Source organism: Triticum urartu, chromosome 1, assembly GCF_003073215.2.
Source record: "Triticum urartu cultivar G1812 chromosome 1, Tu2.1, whole genome shotgun sequence".
In the NCBI taxonomy this organism is placed as follows: Eukaryota; Viridiplantae; Streptophyta; class Magnoliopsida; order Poales; family Poaceae; genus Triticum; species Triticum urartu.
The window spans coordinates 213518570-213526800 of NC_053022.1; positions in this window are offsets into that span (position 1 = coordinate 213518570).

Genomic DNA, 8231 nt, shown 5'->3' on the forward strand with positions numbered 1-8231 from the left:
TTCGCGTCCTTCGTTTGTGTCCAACGACCAGACCAAGACGTCACAGAACCCCACCTTCATTAGTAAAGCTTTCCTCTTTTATTCGCAATATCCAGATTGCAATCTCAGTTTCTTGCTTGTTCTTCGTTTGCTCGCAGGAAATAGACCCTCATGGTCAGGTTGATCGTGCTCCGGCGTGGTCAATAACCCTCGAAAGTTGGTTTAGCGATTGCTAAGGCGCGATGTCTTCGCACGTTCGTAGTCGGATCGTCAAAGTCGACTCCCACAGAAAAAGATATCTATCTCATCGAAACATCGGGACACCTTTGCCTCTATCAAGTGGTATCAGATTTCCAGGTTGCTCGGTGAGATTTTACAGTTTTTCGTAGTTTAGATCGAGTCTGTTCTTCATACCTATAGTCCACGAAAAAGCCAAAAAATAGGGTTAGTTCATCCTATTCGAACCAATCTGAGCCTTTGCATAATCTTTTCTGTATTTGCTTTGTTGAATTTGCGGTTGCATCGTCGTGTCAAGTTGCTGGTCTTAGTGTCTAGTCCTTTAGGGTTTTGAGTTCTGTTCACAGGTTGTCACGTCGCCGCTGGCATATATCACCACCGCATCATCATCATCGCTGCTACCATATACCACCACCACACCAACTTCATCGTCGCCGCCATATTCACCACCACATATTCACCATCAATCCGAGTCCATATACACCACCACATATCCGCCGCCATCACGCCAATCTGAGTCCACCTGCAACATATGTCCGCCACCAGTCCGATTTCCACCAAATTCATCGCTGCCACCAGTCCGAGATTCCACCAGATTCATCTCCACCACCAGTCCTAGTCCGAGTCCAGTAATTGTTGCATTGTTTTCGATTTCCGGATCACGCGATACTTCAAGTCGTGACAGAATAGGACTCCCGAGATTTCGTGCTTCCCGCAGAAGAAAAATAGTTCCAAACTAAAAAAAACTAAGTCTGGAAAATTCTGGCTAGGCAGTTTTTAGATCATTTGTAGACTTTTTCGAAAAAAATGTTGCAAAGCAAAAAAAAGAGGAAAAAAGTGAAAAAAAAAGAAAAAAAATTCTGAGCGTGCTCCTCCCTTGGTTACGTGCAGCGCCGTGATTTTGTTAGTGTTCTAGGCTCGCGTCTCTAGCACGGTCTAGCCTAGGACCAGCACAGTACCGTCGTTGAGCATTTATTCAACATTGCATCTCTGAATTGATTATTGCTGACCCTTTTTGCTACCATATTATAAGCCTTCCCAGCTCCACATACATCTACGTCGTGCGTTTGACTCTCCCTAGTAATCGCTCTATCCAAGCTTTGAGAGTTTTGACTACGACGGTTGCTGATCACCGCCTGCTGCTGGGTAAGAACTGGTTAGAATATGAGATTTGCTTGACGGATTTGTGACATCCACCACCACCTCTTGTTAGTAGTCTGTAGGATCATATTGTTGTGTGTTTCTATTGCTGCTAACCATGGTAGGATCACAAGCCGATGAGACTGACTGGGAGAACATGACGAATAAGGAGTTGCATGATAAATTTCAGCAAATGATGAGTGGACAGGTGCAAGATGTGCTAAACAGATTTGAAGAGGCCATGGACAAGATAGATGGCATGGAGAAGACGTTCGAAACAAAGCTCGATAATAGGTTTAATGAATTGCTCGCACGTCTTCCACCACCACAACCGGCTGCACCTAACGCACCTCTACAACAACAACAACAACAACAACAACAACAACAACAACAACAACAACAACAACGACTACCTGCACATCGCGAAACAGCCCTCCGCCGAGCGAGCCATCTCCCTCTTGCACATGGCCAAACTGTTGGTGCTGCTGTTGATACTTCTGTGGCTCCTGCTGCTGATGCGGAGGAGGATGATTTTGCGGGAGATTACGAGGATGAGGTTGATCAAAATCAGAACTACGTGCCACCACCAGCATAGCAATCACCTGGTCGTCCACATGCAAATAATGGCAATGGTAGGGCTCACCCTTAGGTACGAGATCACGACCATCTCCCTAAACTAAAATTGAATATTCCACCATTTGAGGGTAGATATGTTCCTGATATATATCTTACTTGGGAGTTAGAAACTGAACAACGATTTACATGTTTACAATATCCCGAGGAGAGACGTGTTCCTGCTGCTGTTTGTGCTTTCACTAGCTTTGCATGTGTTTGGTGGTCTGAACATTGTAGATTATATCCTATTCCAGCTACTTGGGCTGCTTTGAAAACTGCTATGCGTACTCGTTGGGTTCCACCATATTATCAACGTGAATTACTTAAAAAATTGCAGCGTTTAAGACAAGGAAAAAATTCTGTCAAAGAATATTATCAGGAATTACAAACTGGCATGATTAGATGTGGTATTGTTGAGGAGAATGAAGCTATGCTTGCACGTTTTATGGGTGGATTAAATAGAGAGATTCAGACCATTCTAGAGTATAAGGAGTATACTAATATCACTCGTTTATTCCATCTTGCTTGTAAAGCTGAACGTGAAAGGCATTGGCGCGAACTAACTTTTCTGCAGGTCGATCTTCATCATGGACACCACGTGCATCCTCTACTTCCACTCCACCAGCACCTCCATCAGGTGCCACCTCCAGCCGTGATACAAGAAAGCAGGCACAACCACCACTATCTGCCAAGAGCACACCTGCCGGACCTGCGAAGAGCTCTTCTTCTTCCATGGCATCACCAGGGCACACAAGTGATATTATTTTTCGTCGTTGTAAGGGAAGAGGACATTTTGCGAGAGAATGCCAATCTCAGCGTGTGATGATTGCTACTGAGGATGGTGGGTATGAGTCCGCTAGTGACTATGATGAGGAGACTTTGGCACTTATTACACATGAAGAACACGGTGGAGAGGATTCTGATCATGAAACGCAATACATGGCTGCTGAAGATGCTGACAGGTATGAATGTTTAGTTGCTCAACGTGTTTTGAGTGTGCTGGTTGCACAAGCTGAGAAAAATCAGAGATATAAAAATATCTCCGAATATTTGCCATCTCGGAATATTTTCGATTTCATTTTTCTATGATATCTGTTCCATACAAAGGGAGTTGTGAAGGAACGATCTATTCGCGTCATCATAGATGGAGGGAGCTGCAATAACTTGGCTAGCATGGAGATGGTGGAGAAGCTATCTCTCACCACAAGACCACATCCACATCCTTACTACATCCAATGGTTCAACAACAGCGACAAGGTTAAGGTAACACATACTGTTCGTGTGCATTTTAGTATCTCTACATATGCTGATTATGTTGATTGTGATGTGGTACCTATGCAAGCATGTTCCTTATTACTTGGTAGACCATGATAATTTGATAAAAGTATTGTATACCATGGTAGAAACAATCAGTATATTCTTGTTCATAAGGATAAAAATATTACTTTGCTTCCTATGATTCCTGATTCCATTTTGAAAGATGATATTAATAGAGCTAATAAAGCAAAATAGGAGAAAAATAAAAGTGAAAATCAGATTGTGGCAAAAGAATTTGAGCAACAAATGCAGCCTAATAATAAACCATCTAGTGTTGCTTCTAAAATTAAATTGAAAAGTGCATGTTTACTTGCCACCAAATCTGATATTGATGATTTAGATTTTAGCAAATCTGTTTGCTATGCTTTTTTGTGCAAAGAGGCATTATTTTCATTCGAGGATGTGCCTTTCTCTTTGCCTCCTGCTATCACTAACATTTTGCAAGAGTTCGCTGACGTCTTTCCACAAGACGTGCCACCGGGATTACCACCTATTCGAGGGATTGAGCATCAAATTGACTTAATTCCCGGTGCATCATTACCCAACCGTGCACCATACCGTACCAATCCAGCGGAGACGAAGGAGATTATGCGTCAAGTACAAGAACTGCTCGACAAAGGTTATATACGTGAATCCCTTAGTCCTTGTGATGTTCCTATCATTTTAGTGCCAAAAAAGGATGGTACGTCGCGTGTGTGTGTTGATTGTAGAGGCATTAATAATATTACTATTCATTATCGTCATCCTATTCCTAGGCTAGACGACATGCTTGATGAATTGAGTGGCTCTACAATATTCTCCAAAGTTGATTTGCGTAGTGGATACCATCAAATTCGTATGAAATTGGGAGATGAATGGAAAACGGCATTTAAAACTAAGTTTGGTTTATATGAGTGGTTAGTCATGCCTTTTGGGTTAACTAATGCACCTAGTACTTTCATGAGACTAATGAACGAAGTTTTACGTGCTTTCATTGGACGATTTGTGGTAGTCTATTTTGATGATATACTGATTTATAGCAAATCTTTGGAGGAACATTTGGAACATTTACGTGCTGTTTTTATTGCTCTACATGATGCACGTTTGTTTGGTAACCTTGGAAAGTGCACCTTTGGCACTGACCGAGTATCTTTTCTTGGCTATGTTGTTACTCCACAGGGAATTGAAGTTGATAAAGCCAAGATTGAAGCTATTGAGAGTTGGCCGCAGCCCAAAACGGTCACACAAGTGAGGAGTTTCCTTGGCCTCGCTGGTTTCTATAGGCGTTTTGTGAGAGATTTCAGCACCATTGCTGCACCTCTCAATGAGCTTACAAAGAAGGATGTGCCTTTTGTTTGGGGTACCGCACAGGAAGAAGCCTTCACGGTATTGAAAGATAAGTTGACACATGCTCCTTTACTCCAACTTCCTGATTTCAATAAGACTTTTGAGCTTGAATGTGATGCTAGTGGAATTGGATTAGGAGGTGTGTTATTACAAGATGGCAAACCTGTTGCATACTTTTCTGAAAATTAAGTGGGCCTAGTCTGAACTATTCTACTTATGATAAAGAATTCTATGCTCTTGTTCGGACCTTAGAAACATGGTAACATTATTTATGGCCAAAGGAATTTGTTATACATTCTGATCATGAATCTTTGAAACACATTAAAAGTCAAGCAAAACTGAACCGTAGACATGCTAAATGGGTTGAATTCATTGAGACTTTCCCTTATGTCATTAAACACAAGAAGGGTAAAGAAAATGTTATTGCTGATGCATTGTATCGTCGTTATACTATGCTTTCACAACTTGACTTTAAAATATTTGGTTTGGAGACCATCAAAGATCAATATGTGCATGATGCTGAATTTAAAGATGTATTGCAGAATTGTAAGGAAGGGAGAACTTGGAACAAGTTCGTTCTTAACGATGGATTTGTGTTTCGTGCTAACAAGCTATGCATTCCAGCTGGCTCCGTTCATCTTTTGTTGTTGCAGGAGGCGCATGGAGGAGGACTAATGGGACACTTTGGCGTGAAGAAGACGGAGGACGTACTTGCTACACATTTCTTTTGGCCAAAGATGAGACGGGATGTTGAGCGTTTTGTTGCTCGCTGCACTACATGTCAAAAAGCTAAGTCACGACTCAATCCTCATGGTTTATATATGCCTTTGCCTGTACCTAGTGTTCCTTGGGAGGATATATCTATGGACTTTGTTTTAGGTTTACCTCGAACAAAGAAGGGGAGGGATAGCATATTTGTTGTCGTGGATAGGTTCTCGAAAATGGCACACTTTATACCATGTCATAAATGCGATGATGTTGTTAATGTTGCTGATTTGTTCTTTCGTGAAATTATTCGCTTGCATGGTGTGCCAAATACTATTGTTTTAGATCGTGATACTAAATTTCTTAGCCACTTTTGGAGATGTTTATGGGCTAAGATGGGGACTAAACTGCTTTTTAGTACTACTTATCACCCCCAAACTGATGGACAAACTGAAGTAGTCAATAGAACATTGTCTACTATGCTTAGGGCTGTTTTGAAGAATAACAAGAAAATGTGGGAAGAATGCTTGCCTCATATTGAATTTGCTTATAATCATTCATTGCATTCTACTACTGAGATGTGCCCTTTTGAAATTGTGTATGGTTTCCTACCTCGTGCACCTATTGATTTGTTGCCTCTTCCATCTTCGGAGAAGGTTAATTTTGATGCTAAAGAACGTGCTGAATTGATTTTAAAAATGCATGAGTTAACTAAGGAAAACATTGAGTGTATGAATGCTAAATATAAACTTGCTGGAGATAAGGGTAGAAAACATGTTGTGTTTGCACCTGGAGATCTTGTTTGGTTACATTTGCGTAAGGATAGATTTCCTAATTTGTGCAAATCAAAGCTAATGCCACGTGCTGATGGTCCTTTTAAGGTGTTAGAGAAAATACATGATAATGCATATAAACTTGAGCTGCCTGCAGATTTTGGGGTTAGTCCCACTTTTAACATTGCAGATTTGAAGCCTTATTTGGGTGAGGACGATGAACTTTCGTCGAGACGACTTCATTTCAAGAAGGGGAGGATGATGAGGACATCAATACCATTGTTACACCCACAGCCCCTGCTGTTATACATACTAGACCAATTACTAGAGCTCGCGCACGCCAATTGAATTATCAGGTACTTTCATTTCTTGGTAATGATTCTAATGTTCATAAGAATATGATGCTGCCTAAATTGGATACATTTGTTTTGCTTACAAATGAAGGGCCTAGCTTGGACAAAAAAGATGAACCTTGGAGCAAGTTCAAGCATGGAGATGATGGCATGCGCAAGGGTAACAAGAACGAAGTTACAAGTGATGATTCCAGGACTCTGAAGCCACCATAATGAGTGCATGAAGCATGGGACGAAATATACAAGATGCCACTTCATAAATTTCGTCCAGAGGCTATTCTAGGTGCTGCGTCACCTTATTATTGGGCCAGGCCCATGTATTTTCGAAGTACTTAAGTATAGGCTGTTTTTAGAGTGTGTATGTGTGGGGAAACAAGATTTAGGGTTGGTTTCGGACCCCTCCACCAAGGGCCACGAAATTCCCCTTCTCTCCTCCATATATATAGCCCTTAGGGCATCGTTTAGACTTTGGGGTTTTGTTTAGACTAAAAGTTCACCATAGCTGCAACTTCGCGTCCTTCGTTTGTGTCCAACGACCAGACCAAGACGTCACAGAACCCCACCTTCATTAATAAAGTTTTCCTCTTTTATTCGCAATATCCAGATTGCAATCTCAGTTTCTTGCTTGTTCTTCGTTTGCTCGCAGGAAATAGACCCTCGTGGTCAGGTTGATCGTGCTCCGGCGTGGTCAATAACCCTCGGAAGTTGTTTTAGCGATTGCTAAGGCGCGACGTCTTCGCACGTTCGTAGTCGGATCGTCAAAGTCGACTCCCACAAAAAACGATATCTATCTCATCAAAACATCGGGACACCTTTGCCTCTATCATAAGAATGTTGACTAGGTGTGCAAGCTCCAACGCTCAATCTATGGGCTGGTGCAAGCCTCTCGGAGTTGGAACATTCGATTTGATGAGATGATCAAAGTGTTTTGGTTTACGCAGACTTATGGAGAAGCATGTGTTTACAAGAAAGTGAGTGGGAGCTCTATAGAATTTCTCATATTATATGTGGATGACATACTATTGATGGGAAATGATATAGAATTCTTGGAAAGCATAAAGGCCTACTTGAACAAGTGTTTTTCAATGAAGGACCTTGGAGAAGCTGCTCATATATTAGGCATCAAGATCTATAGAGATAGATCGAGACGCCTCATTGGTCTTTCACAAAGTACATACCTTGACAAGATATTGAAGAAGTTCAATTTGGATCAGTCCAAGAAGGGGTTCTTGCCTGTATTGCAAGGTATGAGATTGAGCACGGCTCAATGCCCGACCACGGCAGAAGATAGAGAAAAGATGAGTGTCATCCCCTATGCCTCGGCCATAGGGTCTATTATGTATGCCATGCTGTGTACCAGACCTGATGTAAACCTTGCCGTGAGTTTGGTAGGAAGGTACCAAAGTAATCCCGGCAAGGAACATTGGACAGTGGTCAAGAATATCCGGAAGTACCTGAAAAGGACTACGGATATGTTTCTCGTTTATGGAGGTGACGAAGAGCTCGTCGTAAAGGGTTACGTCGATGCTAGCTTCGACACAGATCTAGATGACTCTAAGTCACAAACCGTATATGTGTATATTTTGAATAGTGGGGCAGTCAGCTGGTGTAGTTGCAAGAAAAGCGTCGTGGTAGGATCTACATGTGAAGCGAAGTACATGGCAGCCTCGGAGGCAGCACAAGAAGCAATCTGGATGAAGGAGTTCATTACCGACCTAGGAGGTATTCCCAAAGCGTCAGGCCAGATGACTCTCTTCTGTGACAACACTAGAGCTATTGCCCTTGC